Source organism: Chrysochloris asiatica, unplaced genomic scaffold (assembly GCF_000296735.1).
Source record: "Chrysochloris asiatica unplaced genomic scaffold, ChrAsi1.0 scaffold00005, whole genome shotgun sequence".
Classification (NCBI taxonomy): Eukaryota; Metazoa; Chordata; class Mammalia; order Afrosoricida; family Chrysochloridae; genus Chrysochloris; species Chrysochloris asiatica.
In genome coordinates, this window is record NW_006408523.1 from 43710665 (window position 1) to 43730665 (window position 20001).

At 37.7% G+C, this 20001-nt stretch overlaps 1 protein-coding gene across 1 annotated transcript in view; it reads right to left on the reverse strand.

The window, feature by feature from the left end:
* Window positions 1-20001, reverse strand: part of LMO7 (LIM domain 7) — a 124239-nt gene that overhangs the window by 68098 nt on the left and 36140 nt on the right. The window contains exons 2-4 of the mRNA XM_006832030.1: window positions 9600-9630; window positions 7427-7540; window positions 2645-2843 (exon numbers count right to left, since the gene is read on the reverse strand). The gene's annotated coding sequence lies outside the window, so the exon portion shown is untranslated. The remainder of the gene's footprint in view (window positions 1-2644; window positions 2844-7426; window positions 7541-9599; window positions 9631-20001) is intronic.

The following is a 20001-nucleotide window of genomic DNA, read 5'->3' on the forward strand; positions in this document are numbered from 1 at the left end:
CCAACTCTATGGCATACAACCTGAACCAACTCTATGGCATACAACCTGAACCAACTCTATGGCATACAACCTGAACCAACTCTATGGCACACAATCACTACCACCACCATTATTTTATAAACTGAAGAATATGGTTTTTATTCCAATACTTAATAATTTTATTATTGAAAAGTAAACGCAATGAACATTGTATTACATGTAAATTTTACATCAATAAAATACTGAATTTAAGTTAATGATGTATATGCAAAAAGTAATGAGGACAAATGAACAATATTTGTAATTTATGTTGAAATTTCTCATAAAATATGTGAATGCACATAGAGAAAGACAAGTAAATGTAAAATGAAGAAAGTATAGTAAAATGTTATGCTACAATCTGTTTGGTGGGTCTACTGATTTACACTGTAAAATCATATCAATTTTAATGATGTTTAAAATTTTAAATAAAAATGTTAGAAAAACTTAGAAATAGAAAAGTAATATTCAAAATACACATGCAAAGTAAAACAAACACAAACTTGCAACCCCAATTTTCAAATTTTTATGTTGATTTTGGTGGAAATACAAAAATATTTCAAAAATCTTCATTTCTAATCTAGTCAAATTTGACTAGGGATTTGCAATCAGAAATTGCTGGCACCACATCTGGTAACCACAGGAATAAGATTTGCATCTAAATAACTGATTTAACTATAGTACTGACATTTTGAAAGGTTTCTCTCCAAAACAGAATGAATGACTTTCATTAGGATGTTGCTTTCCCACTTACTCTGCCCTGGGTTAGCGCTGATTCAAAAGGAGCAAAAAATGTGCTCTATCACCATAATAGAATCATTATTCAATCTATCAAAGTTTAGCATAATACTATATCAGAAGGCATACCAATCATTTCTTCCCTAGAGTGGATAACCCTATAAGTTTTTTTGCTTAAGAGTAATTTTTTTTTATCTTTTTGGGAAAGGAGAGAAAAGAAAATTATTCAAGGAAATAGAAGAGATATATGTCTCTTTTATTGTATTTTATTCAAAACTGGTTGTCATCATGGGCACAGGACATGAACAGACACTTCACCATGGAAGACTTTCAGGAAGCCAAAAACCATATGAAAAAATGTTCATGATTAATAGTCATTGAAGAGATGCAAATCAAAACAACAAGATATAATCTCACATCAGCATTAATAGCAAAGTTAAAAAAAAATCATAAAACAAATACTGGCAAGGGTGTGGAAAGACTGGGACTCTCCTACATTGCTGATGGGACTGTAAAAATGTTCAACCATTTTGGAAAACAGTATGGCACTTAATCAGAAAGTTGGGAATACAAATACCATGTTACTCAGCAATCCCTCTACTTGGTATATGTTGTTGTTGTTGAGTGCTGGCAAGTCAATCGGTTCCGATGTACAGCAGCCCTGTATAGGTTTTCTGAGGAGTGGCTAGTGAGTTTGAAGTGCCAAGCTTGCAGTTCTAACTGACCTTGCGGTCCAGTGCTTATCCTACAGCACCACCTATGCTCCTTTTAGTATATATGCACAAGAACCCAGGCCCAAGTAGATATATGCACAGTGGTGTTCACTGCAGAACTATTCACAACAGCAAAAGATATAGACAGCCTAAATGTCCATCCATTGAAAAGTGAATAAACAAAACTATTGCACAAACACACACAAGGAATACTTTGCAATGCTGAAGAATAACCATGAATTGTGAAACACCTCATAATATGGATGAACCTGAGGACACTCAAGAAACGATTTTCAGACTAAAAGAAACATTCTTTGATGGTTACAAGTGACAAAAGGGAAGGGAGAGTAATTCACTGGCTAGCGGGTAGACATGTTAACTCAGGTGATCAGGAAGGCAATATACAAGCAGAAGAGAAATATAAAAGAAGAGGGAAGTTGATGGTCTGTAAGCCTTCACTCAATTCCCAATAAAAAGTTAAAAAAAGACCAAAAAACACTGGTTGCCATCAAATAGGTTCCAATTCACAGTGACCCTATAGTACAGAAAACTGCTCCCCGGAGACTCCAAAACTGTAACGGAAGCCGAATGCCACATCTTTCTTCTGAAGAGCAGTTGGTGGGTTTGAACCATTGACTTTCTCCTCTTAACAGCCAGTGCTTAATCACTGTACCACCAAATTTCCTTTAATTCTATTTACATTTTTCACTTTGAGTAGTATCTGCTAATAGGCCTCATAGAGATTATTAGGCTTGAGTCTACTAAGAAAAATCAAGATAGATTATCACCGATAAAACATGTAAAATTTAACCTTTTCTTTTGTCTCCTCCAAAACATGAAAAGGAGAGAAAAAAAAGGAATAATAATCACCAGTATGAGGGAGGGGGAAGTAAAGAAGAAACCCCTAAGTTAAAGTTACACTTCTTGTTATTGTTGCTGTTGTATGCTATTGACTCAGCTCCGACTCATAATGACCCTGCATAGGGTTTCCAGGAGTGGCTGATGGGTCTGAATTGCTGCTCTTGTGGTAAGCAGACCTGTACTTATCTATGAAATCCATTACTTAATGAAAGTTTAGCCTAGATACTATTCTTTGAATTTTCTACCTCCTCCCATTCCCAATCTTCTCTTAACAAGCAAAACAAATAGAAGTAAACAGTCACAATGGAACTTACCTTCGCGGCCCCCTTTCAGGGTGACGTCTGAGGAGCAGCTTGTGAATGATCTAGATCCGAGAGAGTCCAAGCTCTCAAAGGAGTCTTCTCTCTTGTGGTTGCCTGAAGGAGGGGGCAGTTCTCCACGTTCTGTACCCCAGCTGTCACCGTAGCCACTGTCCCTGCCACTTCTTTTCAGACTGCTGGAATCTTCAAGGACCTACAAAAATGTTTTTCAAACAATGAGAACTTTTCGAAATTTTATCAGTCATTACTTGTTAGTTTGCAGAATTCATGTCTGGCTTCATTTGGTAGGAAGGGCAATGGGGCTGCCCTGTTGAACATAAGAAAAAAGCTGATAAAAATCAGACAATAAATCTCTTACTGGTTTTCCACAATTAACACTTTGACACTCATGAAACAAGGAAATATTCAGTATTACTCAAAGGAGTAGTCCCTATTTAACAATAAGGAACTATTTAATAAAACAAAGCTAATCTTTAGAATAGCACTGAAATGCTACATTCAACAATTACTTACAGTTCTTTGGCAATAAACATGAAAGGAGTCAACGTCAAGAAATCAATCTGAATTTAGACAACTAAAAGGAGATAACTATGATGACTACATTCAGCTTACTATATAAACTACTCTGGGTGGTTTATTATTAAACAAAAAGCCATGAAAGCTAAAGTTCTTTTTCTAAAAAAAAAAAGTTTAAAAATAGGGCTGAAACAGCAAACACTTGAGAAAATGCCTTTACTTTCCATTTATTTTCTTGATTATTAAACCTAGATCTGAACTGCTGGCAACTGGGTTGTCTTACAGACTCAAAGGAAGCATCACATGTTGTTGTTCTGCAAAGTGCCATCGAGTCAGTTCTGACTCACAGCAACTGTATATAGGGTTTCCAAGGAGCAGGTGGTGTGTTTGAACTGCCAAACTTGTGGTGTGCAGTCCAGTGCTGATCCTAGAGCGCCATACCTAGAGTTTACTGATGTATAAATGCTACTTTGCTGGAGGCAAATAATTTGCTTGAGCCATATAAACAGTATATAGAAATTTGATAAGTCTTATTAACTGCAGTACTGAAAGCTATATAAACCAAAAAACCAAACCCATTGCCCACTGAGTTGATTTGGACTCATGGAGACCCTACAGAACAAAGAAGAACTGCCTCAAGGGGTTTCCAAGGCTGTAAGTCTTGACAGAAACTGCCAGCCACATCTTTCTCCCCAGATCTAGTGGGTTTGAACTGCCAGCCTTTGGGTTAGCAGCTGGGCCCATAACATAACCAGTGTGCCATCAGGGCTCCTTTGAAAACTACATAGAGCTTATACAAGATGAGAGTTCTTTATTAAACTTCCTCTATGAAAGTTAAAGGTAAAAATTCTAATTGGACAATTTTAAATTAGTATTTCAATAAAATTCATACAGCTCAAAATTAATATAGTCCTGACATGCTATAATCAATGAATACCTAGTAAACATTGTTTAATATGCTGCTGTTATTTTCTCATTATGGTAAAAACAAGAAATGTTATTTTCAGATAAGTTTACTAATACAGAGACATTTCTAAGGGTATAGGAATTCTTAACAAACAGGATGCATGCAATTTGTGAAAGTTGATTAAATCACTGTTCAAATGAAAGCAGCTATGAAAGATATTTGGGAGGCAATCAAAAAATGTTGACTATGGACTGGATATTAGATAAAATTCCTACGTGCAAACCATTTGCTCTTGGCTACTAACCAAAAAGTTGGCAGTTTGAACTTTTCCAGAAGCACTGTGGAAGAAAGCCTGGTGATCTGCTTCTATAAAGATTTGTTGTTGTTATTAAGAACCTTCAAGTCAGTCTGACTCATAGCGACCCTGTACAGGGTTTCCAAGGAGCGGCTGGTGGGTTTGAACTTCCAACTCTGTGATTAGCAGTCCAGTGCTAATCCAACAGCACCACAAAAGATTACAACCAAGTTAAATCCCATGGAGCAGTTCAGGTCTACTCAAAATCAACTAGACAGCAATGGGCTTGGGCTTTGTTTTTTATTAGATAATAGTGAGAACTAGTTATAAATTATTTTAGGTATACTAGACATCGTGGTCATATAGAAGAACATTCTTAAGTAATACATACTAAAGTACTGAAGGTGAGATTTCTGGTTATGTACATTTTATCCTGAAATGGTTAAGCAAGAGCATAAATGGATAGATTGATGCATAGCTAGATAAAACAAATTTAAAAATAATAATTGAGACAGATGGTACATTATCTACAAATTCATAGCATTATTCTTTCAACTTTTAATTATGAATATTCTCAACATGTGGAAAAGTTGAAAAAAGAATGTTCCAAATGAATAATTAGTAGACAACTTGGACTTCCCAAAATATCAGCTGTATCAGTCATACTTTTCACTGACACTGGATCCGTCAATTCATGGGTGAATTATTTGACAAGTGTTAGAAGCTCCAATAAAGCGAAGGAGATTTAAGTGAGATTTCATCTGCTCTAGATGCCAGACACTCCAGCGTCAGAACTGACATTCTGTCATGAAACTGCAGGCGCCTACTTTGCACCCTGCTATTTCTAAACAGATGGGAAGGCTGGGTCTAATGCTGGTACCATGAAACTTCTCCTCAAATATAAAAAGGTAAGAAAAACAAATTTTTTAAGTAAAATTTTAGATCCATCCACATAGACTCATATCCTCTTGAAGCCTAAGAATCCTCAACATACAGCGAGATGAGTTTTGGTGTGAATAAACGTTAAAAACACTGATGACGGGACACCTCAATTAGAAAAGAACCTGGTGTTCAATGTTCAAAGAAGACTTCATCTTCAAGAGTCACCTAGAGTCACTCCCAACTTAGAAGATAAGTGATGGACAACAGATGGCATCAACTGTTTTTTAGAAATTGATCATCTGAGTTGGCCATTAAGCATCATCTATTTAAGTGGGACGTGTTTCATGAGCACATTAGTTTTGATTTTAATAATACTGATGGAAAATGCTTCCAGTAAGAGCTAATGTGTTCACTTGCCTCTTAAGGCCACTCCCACTGTGGTGCTGTAAATTAAGCACTGGACTACTAACCAAATGGTCCATGATTCTAACCCACCAGCCACTTCTTGGAAACCCTATACAGGGCCTCTGTGAGTTGGAACCAACTCTATGGCACTTAACATCAAGTCATGGTTTATCAAAAAGTAATTTTACCCTTTCTAATTTTGCCACTAATGCAAGGATATAGCCTTTAATGAAATATTCCTGCCCTTAACAGTTTACTAGGGTTTTCAGCCTGAGACAGACTGTGTCAGTAAAAGGAGCAACAACTACAAAGGGAGCTAAAGTTCCACTATGTTTGCAACTGAATGTGTTCTTAGTTAAAACCACTGGAAAGCCAGGCTCTCAGCCCTACCCTCTACCAGAGCCCACCCCTGCTGTACCTCAGGGAACCATCCCTTACCAGTCACTATCAGAAAACTGCTCTTTGAGGATGGGTCCTTGTCTTAACAGGTGGGCTGTCCCAGCACCTAGGGCAATGCTGTGGCCTGTTAATATCTTCACTATTACCTTAATTAATAGACTCAACAAACTTGAATAAACTGCTAGCAACTTATTACAATAAAACAAACCAATGGAAAACATGCGAGGCTCTATAATCCCTACTCTGTATACTCTGTACAATGCATAATTTATGTGACTGGATTCAAGTGAAACCATTAAAGATGGGGGCAGATTTACAGCAAGGTGATCATATTCTTTCTGGTCTAAAATTTCTATCTTTCTATCACAGCCTGTTGTGGCACTGTAGATTAATGCACTGGACAGCAGAGTCAGTTTGAACCATAAGGTTGGTGGTTCAAGCTCACCAGTCGTCCTCAGAAACTCTATACAGGGTCACTATGGGTTGGAACTTAACAACAACAACATCATGGCAACTAGCCTTTATTGGTCCAAGGACTAGCTAAGAATCTTATTGGTACTACATCACAGTGGTCACAAAAATACTCAAAAGAAAGTGTGATTAATTTGGTGGTGACAAATTTTTTGACCACTGTTTTCTTCTGAGTCCTGTCAATGCCATGACAAATGCCCCGGGGCACTGGGCTTTCTCATTTGAACCACATACAAATGAACTTCTGGTATCATCACTATTCATTCTAGCACACAATTCTCATAAAGGATGAGACACTGATTCTAGAATATGCAGTCTCTAGAACAAATAATTTTAACTTTAAAACTAACAGCATTCACTACTTTTTAGAAAACAGACACTGTATGGTACAATTATGGGGTTACTGCAGTATGAGTGTCAGAAATATTAAATCATTCATGTCGAGAATACATTATGATGGAGAACAGAGTCACGGTCACACATTTTAATAGCCTTAGAAGCACCTTCCTACTCCAGGCTACTTCCAGAACGAGTACAGAAATAGCTACAGTATATATTTTATAAAGTGTCCAAGAGATGAAACAAATGAGTATGTCATCAAGCTACATAAAATTAAGAGACATATTTCTATACTGTAGAGACAGCTCTGAAATAGACTCACCCACACTCCTGGGTGGGGATATACACAATAATAAGTAAGTAACAACCCTCTCTACCCAACCCAATCAAGAGTGGAACACACACGCAAAGTCGAGGTGTCAATTGTATTTCTTTGTAAAGGAGAAGAGGATAAGGCAGAAGAGGAGGATAAGGCAAAGGGAGAAGAGGATAAAGGCAGAAGAGGAAAGAAGGATGGGAAAGGGTGAAAGTAGAAGGAGTCATAAAGATATTGTTGCCTTACCTTAGTCAGAGCTTGTCCTAAAAAATTCTCAAATGCTTTCAAATTAAGATAGGGACCACTATAGTAGGGGTTACTTTGCGCTTTTCTTCCCAGCCAGTACAATGTTATCAAAACCTTTCAACAAAAGAAAATCCATGAAATAAAAAGGTCAGTCGAATCACTGCAAACTCTAAAGCAGATGAGAAGTACTGCTAAACTATATCCCTCATTATTCTAATGTTGAAAAGCAAAACATTTATTTTTAATTTATGGAAAAGAGAAGGGTCACTAAAATCAAATGATTCTGCCCAGAATTTCCTGACTAAACAAGTTCTCAGACCCAAAGCCCAGATCCCAAAAGGTATTAATATAATTTTTCAGTACTTATGGGGGAGTGCGGTGTCTCTGTACGATAAACACGGCACTGCGAACCACAAGGTCAATGGTTCAAGTCCACTAACCAACAATATATACAAGAAAGGGAAAAACTGTGAAAGGAAAACAAAAATTAAACTTTTAAAACAATCAGTACATTTTCCAACAACAAACTTATAAAATGAATACTTAAGTCAGTTATTCTTAGCTTTTTGATAAGGATATTGAGCTTTGTCATATTTTTTAGAAATCCTACAACTATATAAATAAGTCTGTAATTAAGAAATTACCTAGAATCCTTAAAATTTTGGTATTTTTTTGATTTGGTGATGGTTTCCTGTCTATTTCACTAACAACAACAACAAAACACAAAACGTGTTCATGTGTTTCTTTCTTTATAAACACTTCCTAAATCTAACTTCTTATAACAAATCAGAACACACACACACATATATATAGATGGTTGGTTATATGCCATGGAGTTGAATAGGGTTTCTGAGGCTGTAAATCTTTACATGAGCAGAAAGTCGCATCTTTCTCTCATGAAACCACTGGTAGTACATATACATACATGTACATATGTATCTGTATATATGTGTATGTTTATATACATGTGTGTACATGTATATATGCTGGGTTTCCAGGCTGTAGTATATGTACATAAATTGGTTGTTATGTGCTGTGGAGTTGGTTCCGAGTAATAGCGACCCTGAATAGGGTTTCCAGGCTATAAATCTTTACAGGAGCAGAAGGCCTCATCTTTCTCCCATGGAGAGCAGCTGATAGATTTGGACTGCTGACCTTGCGGTTATAAGTTCAGCTCATAATTCATTAGGCTACCAGATATATATACGATATACATATAAAGTATATAAGGTGCTCTAGTAAGATAGTGGTTATGAGTCGGGCTATTAACCTCAAGGTCAGCAGTTTGAAACTACCAGCTGTTCCATTGGAGAAAGATGAGCCTTGCTCCTGTAAAGAGTCACAGCCTCAGAAGGTCTCTATGAGTCAGAACTGATTCCACGGCACATAACCACCACCACCACCTAAAAAGTACATATATACATGTATGTTGTTGTGAAGTGCCACCAAATCAGTTCCGACTTATAGTAACCCTGTATAGGGTTTCCAAGGAGCAGCTGGTGAGCTTGAACTTCCGTCCTTGCAATCCAGTTCATTAACCCACAGCGTCTATATAAGTGTGTATAAGAGGGCTTCAAAGGTTCATGAAAAAAACGAAATTAAAGGATAATAGAATTTGTCCATGAACTTACTGTATATATTTTACCTATCTTACTCATATGCCAATAGATTTAATCATATGTAAATATATTTAATGCTTGTCCTACAAGAAATACAGCCAGAATGCTTCTTAGAAATGAGAGTAGCAAAGGCTACATCTCACAAAATTTGGACATGTAATTTAGAGGGGCCAGCCCCTGAAGAAGGACATTGGTAAAGTAGAGGGTCAGTGAACAAAAGAGATGGGCTAACACGGATGGGGCAGGACTAGGCAGGGTTTCAAGCTGCTGTTCATGGGGTCACTAGAAGTCAGAAGCAACTCAATGATACCTGACAACAATGGTGTTTGTTACTGGTTGGTTTTTAGCAAACATTTAATTACAGAAAGGATGTAGAATATATCAGATATCTTTAAAACCATCACCTTACCACAGAATATAAGGGGGCCTCAAATATTCATGGAAAAATTCCAATTATCTTTTCATTCCATTTTTCCATGAACTTTTGAAGACCTCTTGTATGTAAGTAAAATTCATTCTGTTAATAATATTCCATTACAGAAAGTATATCTTACATTTTTCACTCTTCTATCAGTCTCTTCTTGCCTGTAGAGGAAAACAAAACAAACTAAATACCTGTTAACTAACATCTATTAACTTTAAATTATTGACTAACATCTATTAACTTTAAATTATTAACTTAAAACACTCATTTTTATTCTAAGGCTCTATGACTATTAATATCACCTGGAAGTTCAAAAGCCTTCGATTGGATATTATCCATAAGAAGAAATTTTCAATATTGATGTATTACATGAGATATAATTTTTTTCTGTAAAGAGCAAGTATGCCTTTTTCTTATTTTCTTAATTCATTATAGTATGATTAAAATATATAATATTTGAGGTTTGGGAGAGATGGAGGCAGCTTAAAAATATTTAAAACTAAATACGAAAAAAATGTTTGCAGAAAATTTAGACAGCAAGGCGGGGGAGGATAATTTTTCACTGTTTTCCTTGCCATTACCCAAGCACACAGTTCAAACTACTCAGAGGACCACAAGTATGCAGATGTTGAAAAGCACAATTTTAAAAATAGACATGAATCTCTGTCTGAAGAGATTTCACTCTATTAAAAAAATCACAGCTTTTTACTCATTTGTAAAAGGACACAATAGATACAGAACCAGTTAAAAGGAAATGCATGTCATCTTAATGTTGAAAAAGCACAGCATAAGATACTTAAACTAGGATGAAAAACCAGTCATTGAAGCAATTCCAACCCATAGTGAACCTACAGGATAGACTAGAACTGCCCCATAGGGTTTCCATGGCTGTAAATCTCTATGGAAACAAACTGCCACATCTCTTTCCAGCAGAGCCAGTTGGTGGGTTCAAACTGATCAGTGATTATTCAAGAAGGATGGGTCACCTTAAGACTAATGTGCTTCCTGTCTTTAGGGACACTCAAGCCACATCAGGGCAACTTCAGAGGCTGAAGCAGCCTAAACAAGACAGACCCTTAGGTGGCTCCTCAGTCTCAAGTTTAAATTTATTGTAGATTAGATCAAGTTGGTAAAATAAGGTGCACATGCATGTATGTTTATGTAGAATGGGCACATGCATTATGCACATTTGTGAACACATGTACATGCATATGTACACAGGCACAGCAAAGAGAGGGAAAGAACATGTACATGCATCCCAGGGACACATATTTAACTGAGCTTTCAAAGCATCAGCAAGGAGCTATGTATGATCATTCCTTTCCATGGAAAATAAACCTAAAATCACTTTATGCCTCCTCACTGCAAAAGAGAATGTCAAAAGTGAAATTCACAAACTCTCACACGACTGGCAATGCAAATTGACACCATCGCTTAAATAGATAGTTAGTTGTTTTGTTGTTGTGAAGTGCCATTGAGTTGGTCCTAAAAAAATGGTTGTTTGTGTTGTGAAATGTCATCGAGTTGATTCCAACTCATAGCAACCATGTATAGGGTTTCACAGTTGCTCCTTGGAACCCCTATACAGGGTTGCTATGAGTTGGAACTGATTAGAAGGCACACAACAACAACACTGTGCATGTATATGGAGTCCTGGTGTGGCACTGCAGATTAATGCACTAGACTGCAAAGTGGTTTGAACCTCAAAGTCAGTGGTTCAAGCTCACCAGCCACTCCTCGGAAACCCTACACATGAGTTGGAACTGACTCGATGATACTTAGCAACAACAACAACTGTATGTATGGGGACTTAGTGTGGATAAACACTCAACCACAAGTTCAGTTTGAACCACAAAGTTGGCAATTCAAACTCACTACCTGCTCCCCGGGAACCCTATACAGGGTTACTAGGAGTTGGAACAACAAACAATAACTGTATGTATGCATATATTATGTATATTGTCATTATCAGAATCCAGAAAGATTTCTGTTGGTATTGTTCACCACCACTGGGTCTCCCACTTGACAAACACAAACAATCTTTGTTTCAAAATGTCTAGCACATAGATGCTCTTAGCAACATGTTGAATGATTTCCTTTAGCTTAGAAAAAGTTAAGTTTCCAAGAACAATTCAGAACTGAAAAGAAGCTCAAGAGGCTTTAATAAATGTTCATATAATATTGAAGGAAACCATTAAGTAGCTGTTGGTAAGTACCGTGGAGTTGGTTCCAACTCACAGTGACCCTGCACAGGGTTTCCAAGGCTGTAAATCTTTATGGGGGCAGAATGCCTCATCTTTCTCTCGCAGAACCACTGGTAGTTTCAAACTGCTGACCCTGAGGTTGGCAGCCCAACTCGTAACCACTATGCTAAAATAGATCTGTTTTTTATTCAAATTTATTGATACTATTAGAATTATTTAACCTTTCTTAAAACTTGCAATAAAAGAATTATTTATAACCATACATTTAAACTGCCCCCCCCAAGGGCAAATATATAAAAACAAAGACCAGCTTCAAAGTATGCAGAATAAAGCTTAAGTGCAATGAAAAAGCTTCCCAGCAGTGTTTCAAAAAGTAAACTCCAAAGAATCTGTACCTGCCCTGAAACACAAATTTTATCATAAAAGGATGAGCACTGGATTGTGAATCATCAGGTTGGCAGTTCAAGCCTAATAACCACTCTGAGGGAGAAAGATGAGCTTTCTGCTTCCACAAATAGTCGGAACTGACTTGATGGCACGAAACTACAGCTGAAGCTGTAGTTTTTAAATATTTAATAAAATTTTACTATTCAAGAAATATGAAGCATTATACAGATATATGATCATGCACTTTGTTAATAGAATAACTCTAGAATTCCTTGTCTGCTTGACAAGAGACTAGAGGTAATTCCCATCATGGACTTCCAAACTTTCTGCCAAAAGTTAGGAATAAAGGTCCCACAAACTCATGAATTAACCCATCAATAAAAGCATCCATCTTCAATCACCCTATCCTCAAAAGCTACTGTGCATATCTTACTCCTTTCCTTTGCTTATGGTTAGATGCCCTAAAGTCAGTTCTGACACACAGCAACCCTATGCACACTAGAACCAAATACTGCCTAATCCTGTGCCATCCTCACAATTGTTATACTTGAGCCCACTGTTGCAGGCAGTGTGTCAATCCATCTCATGGGGGGGGGGTCTATTTTTCACTGACCCTCTACTTTACCAAGGATGATGTGCTCTCCAGGGACTTGTCCTTCCTGACAACATGTCCAAAGTGCATGAGACAAAGTCTCATTAGCCTCACTTCTAAAAGCATTCTAGCTATACTTCTTCCAAGACAGATTTGTTGATTCTTCTTGTATTAATACTTTTCACTGACATCGCAATTCAAATGCATAAACTTCTCCAGTCTTTCATATTTATTGAACAGCTTTCACTTACATGAAGTGACTAAAAGTACCAAGGTTTGAGTCAGGCACACCTATTTCTCAAAATGACATATTTGCTCTTTAAAACTTTAGGTAAAGTGGTTTTCTCAGACTTTCCCACTGCAAGATGTCTTTGATTTCTTGACCACTGTTCCCATAGCATTGATTTTGGATCCAAGTAAATTGAAACCCTTGACAATTTCAATCTTTTCTCTGTTTATCATGAGGCTTACTGTTCCAGTTATGAGGATTTTTGTTTTATTTTGATATGTGCTGTATTCTTTGATCAGCAGAGTGTGTGTTCAGCCCTCTAACAGCAAGATTGTGCATAATCTGCATACTGCAGGTTGTTGCGTTTTCCTCCAATCCTGATGTCATGTTCTTCTTCATGTAAACTAGCTTCTCATATTGTTTGCTCGGCATACAGATTAAATATGGGAAAATATGCAACACTGGCATGCAGTTTGTTTAAATCAGGCAGTATCCCCTTGTTTTGTCTGAATAACTGCCTCTTGTTTTGTGTACAATTAAGTGTTCTGGAATTCCCATCCTTCATATTGTTATTCATAGATTATTACGATACACACAGTTGAATGCCTTTACAGAGTCAATAAGACACAAGTGAACTTCCTGTACAACCTATTTTCAGCCAAGATCCATCTGACTTCAGTAATGATATCCCTCTTTCCACATTCTCATCTGAATCCAGCTTTAATTTCTAGCAGCTCCCTGTTGAAGTACTGCTGCAACCATTTTTAAAAATTATTATCTTCAGCAAAATCTTACTTGCAGATGATATTAATGATGCTGTTTGATAATTACCACATTTTGTTAGGTCACTTTTCTTTGAAATGGGCACAGATACGGATCTCTTCTAGTCAGTGGCCACATAGCTCTCCTCCAAATTTCTTGGTATAGACTAGTGAGTATGCTTCAATTGCTGCATCACTTTGCTGAAACATTTCAAGTGGTATTCAATTCACAGTCTTATTTTTCGATAACGTCTTCAGTGCAGTTTGGTTGTCTTCCGTCATTACCACTGATTTTTTTTTTTTTTTTTTTTTTTTTTGTGAATTGAGTGATCATCAGTTTTACATTCAACAAATCATATAGTTTGTTTCATTACAATGATTTTAATCCCTTTTATATACCATCAGTTAACAGTATTTCTCTCTATTCATTTTAGCTCTTTAAAAAAAAAAACACACACACACACAAAATACTCAGGAATATACAATAATTTAAATCACCAAAAAGCACATTCTGCAAGTCTCCCTCCTGGCCACCAGCTCTCAGTCTCTCTTTCCATGAATCTAGGGTCCTCAGCTGCTCCTGTCTCTGCCTCCATCTCTGGTGTCGCTGCTTCTCTGGATAAGGTCCCACATTCTGCTTGTGCTCTTCTCACTTGATGATCCTAGGGTCCTCTGTTTCAGGACTGTAAGATTAACTACTCTGCTTTTGTTACAAAACTTCTACCTTTACAACTGTGATGGTCACAATTAGTCATGATAACAATTACTCACTATTAAATCTTAAGTATCTTATACCCATCTCTATTTACCAGACCCTTCCAGACAAGATGAAAACTATTCTGTGGAGACTCTATCTTCCCCCACATACTCTTAAACTAAAGACCCTCTTGAAAACTTGTAGCCAATCACTTTGTGCCTTTATCTTCTCCTCATTTTAGGTAGCCAATGTCTAAGTTGCCCGTCCCTATCTACCCTGTATACATAGGGAATAGCACTGATACTTGATGTGAAGATTCCTTCCCTCTCAATTGGTATTTTGAGCTACTACATCCATGAGTATAGATCAAGTTCATCAAATTGTAGCAGTTTACCCTTGCTTCTTTATCAAAAATTGTTTTTGTTTTTGTTTTTCAAATCTTCCTCTAGTTGAGCTCTGATTATCAAGCCATCAAGGCTAGACCAAATGGGTGCTATCTGCAAGTTTGAGTGTTCTTGTGTGTCTCCCCTCACTTTATGTCAGCTGGATGCTTCACTCTCAGCTCTAGCCCAATGGGGCTATGTCCTTGTCCATGGGCTCAGGTGTCCCCAGGTCTCACCACACTTTGGACCAACCATCCCTTCTTCTTCTCTCTCATTTCCAGGTCAATGGGAATCGATGGAATGTGACTGAACTCGACCAATTTTTTTATTGCTGACTTTCTAATAGAGATTCAGTCTCCTCCCAGATACACACACTCATTCTTCCTTCTACTCCTAATCCTACAATCACCTTTTCTCAGCACAGAGTAAGATTCCATCTAGTTTCCTCTGTTCTCCAGAACAACTGCAGCTCATGGGTAATTATGTCTTCAGGTCCTTATTTCCTGAGACTACTTCTTGAAGGATTCTTCCTAGGGCCCCAACCGTTTCAACACCTGCCCTGCCCTGCCCTGCCCTGCCCTGCCCTGGTGGCAGCAGCTGACCTGGGCGTTGCCTCTTGTGAAACTGGATTGATGTCAGAGGAGCTGGGCTCACAAAATACTTGGTCCTTCTCCAAGCCACCAAATAATCGCTGAGCAGCAATTGCCACTTATGCAGTTTGGCCACCTGTTCAAAACTTTAAAATAATAATAACAATAATCAAGCATGCAAAGCCATTTGAACTGCAAGGTTGGTGGTTCAAGCTCACCAGCTACTCCTCGGAAAACTTACACAAGATCGCTATGGGTAAGAACCAACTCAACGGCACTTCACAACAACAACAACAAATAGTCTTAAATCCCAATTTCATAGGTGGTCACAAGGAGGAATCAGTGCATGGATATTATCTGGTTTAAATCTGTCTGATGTGTGTAGGGTAGTGGGAGACAGGAGTGACAATCTGCAGCAGATGTGCTCCTAATGACAGAATCATGGCCTCCTTTTTATATAAGTATTAAGATGATCTGCATTGTAAGCAGGAAAAAAGTCTAGGCATTCTGAGCATCCCTGCAGATACTGAAATGAGATTTTAAGACATATGTTATACACTGGACTGTAAACACAAGGTCAGCAGTTCAAACCTACCAGCTGTTCCTCTGAAACACTATGCAGGGTCATTATAAGTCAGAATGGACTTGGCAGCATTAACGACAATAACAAAGAGATAGCACATTATTATTCAAAATCTAAGAATCAAAGAAATTATTTAGGTCTGTATCAAATAATGGTTCACTTTTCTATTAATAGAAGTTCTATTTTTAATTAATGAAAGCTCATGAATTGCTATAATTAAAATAGAATTTCATCATCTTTCTCAAATCACTGTGTCAAAGAGAAGAAGACAGAGATGTGAATAAAAAGTGGAAAAATAAAGTTTTGGAATACTTCACTTGCTCCTTCCTTCTCTTAAAAAGTAAGCTCCATTTTAAAAAGGGATATGAAATTGAATTTCTTCCCACCTCCAGCCCAAAAATTAAAACTGCATTCCATTTGGCAGACTTTCAGTGATGCTACGTACTTGTAACTCACAGGTTCTAAACCCTCAATGCTACAAAATGCAAAAGCATCAGCTCTACCAGATTACTGTGGAGACTATTCAAATGGCACCTGAAAATCTAACAGCATCTCTGGAGATAATTAGTGAGCACAAATACATAAAACTTGATGATTTCTGTACTTTACCTATGTGAGAAAAAACTCTTGGAAATTTGACAGTTTTTGTCCTAGCAACATAATGCTTATTCTAAACATGACAAATGAAGAAGTATCCTCTTGTTAAAAATAACTTGCTATTAAATTTCACTCTCCTCCTACACAACACCTAAGAATAGCGAAGCTGCACACACTAAAGAAGGAAAAGGCACATGCATTCGAAGACACGGCATACACTCCCATGTAAAGAATGGAATCAAAGAGGGCTTTGCAGGAGCATATGGGTGGGCTTGACTCCCAAAACTCCCTCAACCAGATATTTTTTTTCTTCTTTTATTTTTTTGTGGGTATACTCCCATTAAGGAGCCCCAGTAGCATAGTGTACTATGAGCTGGATTGAGAACTTCAAGGTCAGCAATTAAAATGTACCAATTGTTCCCCAGGAGAAAGATGAGGCTTTACAGCCTCAGAAATCCTACACAGGGTTGCTATGAGTCAACCAACTTGGGGACAGAGAATCATATCATATTTCCACTACCCTTCCCAGATATTCTTTTGTAACTCTTCTTTTCCACTTTATGCCATATGTCTGCTATGACATAAAGCATATCACAACTGAGATTCACATATGTATATTTCACATTAGATGGCAACTCATAAACACAGCGTATGTTAGGTAATTACTGAATACAGACTTTAGTATCCATCATGCAAGATTTATGGAATAAATGGGAGGATGGCATTCAATTATATAAATATGTTAGGGAGAGATTAAAAGGAATGTCAGCTAAATAAAGTCATCCATAAAATATAAATAACAATGCTAAGTAGTAGCAGTAATGGAAATAGTATACTTTGCTTCCGGACATATTAAATATGAAATACCTGTTATGGATTGAATTGAGTACCAAAAAATATAGGTTAAGGTTTTCACTGTAGGTTTCCATACAACAGATCTTATTTGTAAATAGAGTCTGTGAAGACGTATGTTATCAGTTAACATGGAAGTCATACTGGAGCAGGATGGGTCCTAATATAATCCAAGGGGCACCCTCAGAAAAAGAAAAGAGACACAGAAAAGGCAGAGGGAACAAAAGTCTATCAAAGCTGGGATCTTCCCTTAGAGCTTTCAGAGAAAATGGCCCTACCGGCACCCTGAAGTTATACTATTAGCCTCCAGAACTATGAGATGGTACATTTCTGTGGTTTAAAGCCACCTACTTTGTGGCACTTTTCTATACAGCCCTGGGAAACTAATACCACCCCAACTAGAAAATGTAGAAATGTTAAGCAATCAGAATTGGACATCCAAGTAAGATGTTCTAGGTAGGTATAATGGGGGAAATTGTCAAGACATGGATGACAAACAAAGACATAAGACTAGACAAAACCACCCAGAAAAAATATATAGACAAAATGGTGTGAGTATTGAGCCCTGGGAAGAACCAACAAAACAGATGAAGAAGGACCATCCCACGTGTAAGGAATAGCATACCAGTTGGCAATGAGAACAAAATGGAAGGAGCAAACAAGGTCAAACACTATTGACAGACAGAATTCAAGTGAGCTCTGAGAGTTCACTATTATATTATGTTTCCTTTTCCCTTCTCACACATGCACACACACAATTACCAACATATGACAAAGAGCTCCTCAAAAGAAGAAAAAGTATAGACATGAGGGAGCTTCAAAACATTTATGGAAACAAATTTTATTATTCTTTAATTCCATTTTCTACAAACTTTTTGAAACTCCCTCATAAGTATTCGTATCTTAGTAAGTCATTCCCACTGCCTATAAATAGCTTGTTCTATAATTTTAATTTCAGCCCACCTCACATATATGCACACACAAATAAAAGATTCCTAGTCCTCAAGTTTTGTATCACAAATCAATGTGTAATAAATTTTGACTGCTCTATTTAAGACTATCTTTCTTTAACGCATACTGGAGCAATCCTGAGATACGCAAATGTTAATTTTTCATAATTTTATTGATTTCCAAAGGTTCACAGTGTGATATAATTTTAGACCAGGGTTTCTCAACCTTGATAATATTGACATTTGAGTCTCCGCGGGAGAAAGATGAGGCTTTCCTACTCCCGTAAAGATTTACACCCTCGGAAACCCTGTACAGGGTCGCTATGGGTCGGAACCGACTCGACGGCACTTAACAACAACAACAACAACAACAATACATTGTTGGGTGAGGGAGGGCTGTCTGTGCATTAAAGGCTGTGTAGTGGTTATGAATCGGGTTGCTAATCTCAAGGTCAGAGTTCGAAACTACCAGCTGTTTCGAGGCAGAAAGATGAGGGTTTCTGCTCCCATAAAGATTTACAGCCTTGGAAACCCTGTACAGGGTCGTTATGAGTCGGAACCGACTCCACAGCACATAAGAACATTAGCATCTCTGGAGTTCTGGTGTGGCGATATGAGTTAATACGCTTGATTGTAAAGTCAGTTTGAACCAAGCAGGATCAGTGGTTCAAGCTCAATAGCTGCCCCTCCGAAATCCTATACAGGGTCGCTATGGGTCAAAACCAACTCAATGTTACTTAACAACAACATTAGCATCACTGGCCTCTAGCCCACTAGATACCAATTAACAACTCCCAACCATAGTCATAAGAATCGGACATGTCTCTGATATTGCCAAATGCCCTTCCTAGGGGCAAATTGTCCCCTTCTTCTCCCCACCTCCTACCTGTTGAGACCGACCCATTGTTCTAAAGTATCTAAGAATTCAACTAGTTACTTTAATGAGATAAAGCATCTGCAAGGTGCTCAGGGGCCCAAGATTAGCTGAAATGGTCACTGAATTACTGCAATGGGGGGGGGGGGGGAGGGTAGATAACAAACGCATGAGTAATAAAAACAAGCTAGCAACATTACACACCTGAAAAGTTAATGAAACCCATACTATCAGATCCAAAGGCAAGCTCTGAAACATAATAAACCCTCTGCCTTGGAGTTAATTGTGACTCATGGAAACACAGTAGAAGAGAGACCTGCCCCACAGGGTTTCCAAGGCTGTCATCTTGATGAAAGTTGACTGCCACATCTTTTCCGGGAGAAGCTTATGTGTCCACGTAGCCGACCTTTCAGCTAGCAGTCAAGTACTTAGCCACTGAGCTACCAGAGCTCCGTGAGTCATAATAGACACTCAGTAGACCCACACTGAAGAATCACCACTTAGTATAACTAGAAGCTCAACATTCTCGCTGCTTTGGGAAAACTTGCACCAGCTCATAGGTCTCTCAGGTTTAAAGTTGTATGAAATGACAAACGTTTTATCATTCCAGCTATAGTTCAATATATCAACTTAAATTCTCCTCCAGTTTAAACATTTTTAAAGCCATTACCCAATCTCCTAATCCTTATAAACTTTAAATCTCATTTCTCATGCACTTCAGGATGGTTGAGTACATACTACAAGATACATCTGTTCATAAAACAGATTGTATCTGGATACTCCACATTGTTGTTGTTGTTGTTAAGTGCCGTCGAGTCGGTTCCGACCCATAG